Below are 3,020 nucleotides of genomic sequence, written 5' to 3'. Positions count from 1 at the left end.
GTCCATTCATCTGTCGATGACATTTTTTCCTTGTTTTTCTTTACAATTTCACTATGGCATCTAGGTACACATGCTTGAGTAATGTTGACTTGTTTTTGCCTGTTTTGAACTTTGTATGCAGGGAAGCACATTGCGTATACTGCCCTCTCACTGAGTCTCATCATTGTGTTTCTGAGATTAACACATGTCACATATAGCACTGTTTTGTTGTTTTTTATTCCATTGTAAGACCATACCACAATGCATGTGCCCATTCTCCTCCTGATGGACAGGACTTTGGTCCTTCTGAGACCAAAGTGAACAGTGTCGTTATGGACATGTCTGTATGCACACATGTTTCTCCGTAACATTCAGCCAGGAGTACAGCTTCTGGGTCATAAGGGCTAGCGCTGGTTCCCTTAGTATTTGTACAATTTCTCTTCCCACGGGCAGTTATGAAAGAGTCCTCCGCTCAACATCTTAGTGAACACTTAGTATTTACAACGTTGATCTTTTTGAAAAATGAATCAGACTGTAGTGCTCTCCTGCTTCGAGGCCATTTTAAGTTGGAATAAAATCCACACACTTCACCTTGCACCCCCGGCCCCAGCTTCCTCTCTGCTTCCATTTGCCACCACTGGACAAGAGTTTCCCACCGACTTTGCTCCAGCCATCCCAACGTGTTTCTTTCTGTTCCCGTCATTACTAAGCTCAAGTCAGTATCCGGGTGGGAAGAGATAAGGCTGAAGCAGAGGGGCAGGCTGGGCTCAGGGGGTGCACTGTGAGCTCATGGGAATGTCTACCAGGCAAGACACCCCACTGATACCTCACTCTGCCCCTCGATGTTTTCCTCAGCACGGGTTCTGAGAATTTGCCTTACAAAATGGCCCCTAAAACTAAATGAACCACATCGCCAGTAACAAAGCCTAAAGCTGAAGGGAAATCTGTGGTGCTAAGCAGAAGAAAAGAGCAACAGGGGAAAAAATGGAACATATTGATAAAACCAGAGTGAAAAGGAAAGAATGAACATACACACCCGTGAGGGAACTTTGAAAGTAGAACCAAAATAGAGCAAGTGCCACCATTCTTTCAGAACATGTCAAACTTAATTGCCAAAATCCCACATTTCTGGGAAACAACATTTGTCAACCCTCAGCGAGCTGAGTTTCCTGGGGAGGAGGATCAAGAAGCTTGGCAATTTTTGACCAGGATTGAAGTGACAAATAGTAAATTGGGTCACTACACAGATCTTTATCTCGATGGAAATCCTGACGTGGAAGTAGAGCCGCCTCCACAGGGTTTCATCTAAGAATGGTGATTGTCAAGTGAAACGCCGGAGATCTGGGAAGAACTGGGCCAAGCAGCCAGTCAGGGGCTGAACAACACCAACAGGGGCAGACAGCAGGAAGAAACAGAAAGCTCCTTCTCCCAGTGCCCTGACCCTATTCAGACAGGCACAGACAAGTTAGGATAGGACACCAAAGACAGCATCTGGCCAAACTCTGAGAACTGATAGGGAAAGTGTCACAGACTGCATTTTCCAAAGATGGCCACAGGCTCTCTCGCATACCATAGGCCCTTCTTCCGTGTGACCTTCCCACTCCCCTGCTAAGAGGTGGGGCTCTAAGCCCCCACCCTTTAAATACTTCCAGGCTTGTGACTGCTTTGGTCAATAGAATATAGCAGAAGAGACTTCCACTTTCCAAGATTAGTCAGAAAAAAACCATGCAGATTCTACCTGACTTTCTTGGAATGCTCACCCTGTGGGAAACCAGCTATGATGGAAGAATCAACCACCCAGACACTGCCCCACTGTAGAGGCCATGTGTAGCAGTTGACAGCTTATAAGCATCAATGGCCAGCCATGTGAGTGTGCCACCTTGGGCAGTCAGCATCAACTTCAACCACGTGGGAGACCTCATGCAAGAACCATCCAGCTGAGCCCTTTCCCAATTCCTGACCAAAAAATAGTAAACAAAATGAAATGGTTATTTTAAGCTGCTAGGTTTGGGGGCAATTTTTTTATGTAGCAATAATAACCAGGACCAGAAAGGGGGAGAATAGAGTGATAGGATGGAGAGAAAGGTAGCCATGGTAGGGTCACTGGAACACAGGGGCTTTGAGACGGATGTATTTTCCATAAACAGACATGAGACATTGAAGAAGGAAGAGATGAAGATGAAGAAGGCAACGATAACAAATAAATGGTGCTGGGAAAACAGGATCTCCAAATGCCGAAGAATGAAATTAGACCCATATCTTTCATCGTACACAAAAATCAAATCAAAATGGATTAAAAACTTTAAATGTAAGATGCACAACTACAAAACTACTAGAAGAACACATGAGAGAAACTCTCCAGGGCATTGGCCTAGACAAAGATTTCTTGAGTAATACCTCAAAAGCACAGGCAACAAAAGCAAAAATGGATCAACAGGATCACATCCAGCTAAAAAAAACTTGTGCACAGCAAGGGAAATAATCAACAAGGTGAAAAGATAAGGCCCAGAATGGGAGGAAACTGTTGCAAACTACCCATCAGACAAGGGATTGATGACCAGGTGATACAAAAAGCTCAAACAACTGAATAGGAAAAAAATCAAATAATCCAGTATAAAAAGGGCAAAAGACCTGAATAGACATTTCTCAAAAGAAGGTGGGGGAAGGGCGAATGGGGGAGGCGGAGGGGAGAGAGGGAAAGAGGGAAAGAGGGAGAACACAGTCCCATCTTGGGGATGGGACACTATTCATAGAGAGACTTCACCCAGCACAAGCAGTAGAACCTGGCTCGTTGTACCCTCAATGATTCCCCAATAATACTGAAAAGAAAAAGAATAAGACATACAAATGGGTAATAGGTATATGAAAAAATGTTTGATATCACTCATCATCAGAGAAATGCCAATCAAAACTTTACGCTGGCTCAGCGCCTATGGCTCAAGTGGCTAATGCGCCAGCCACATACACCTAAGGTGGCAGGTTCGAATCCAGCCCAGGGCCACCAAATAACAATGACGGCTGCAACCAAAAAATAGCCAGGC

The sequence above is a fragment of the Otolemur garnettii genome, unplaced genomic scaffold, assembly GCF_000181295.1.
Source record: "Otolemur garnettii isolate 467f Iridium unplaced genomic scaffold, OtoGar3 scaffold00077, whole genome shotgun sequence".
NCBI classification, from domain to species: domain Eukaryota; kingdom Metazoa; phylum Chordata; class Mammalia; order Primates; family Galagidae; genus Otolemur; species Otolemur garnettii.
Note: the sequence above shows the minus strand (reverse complement) of the source record.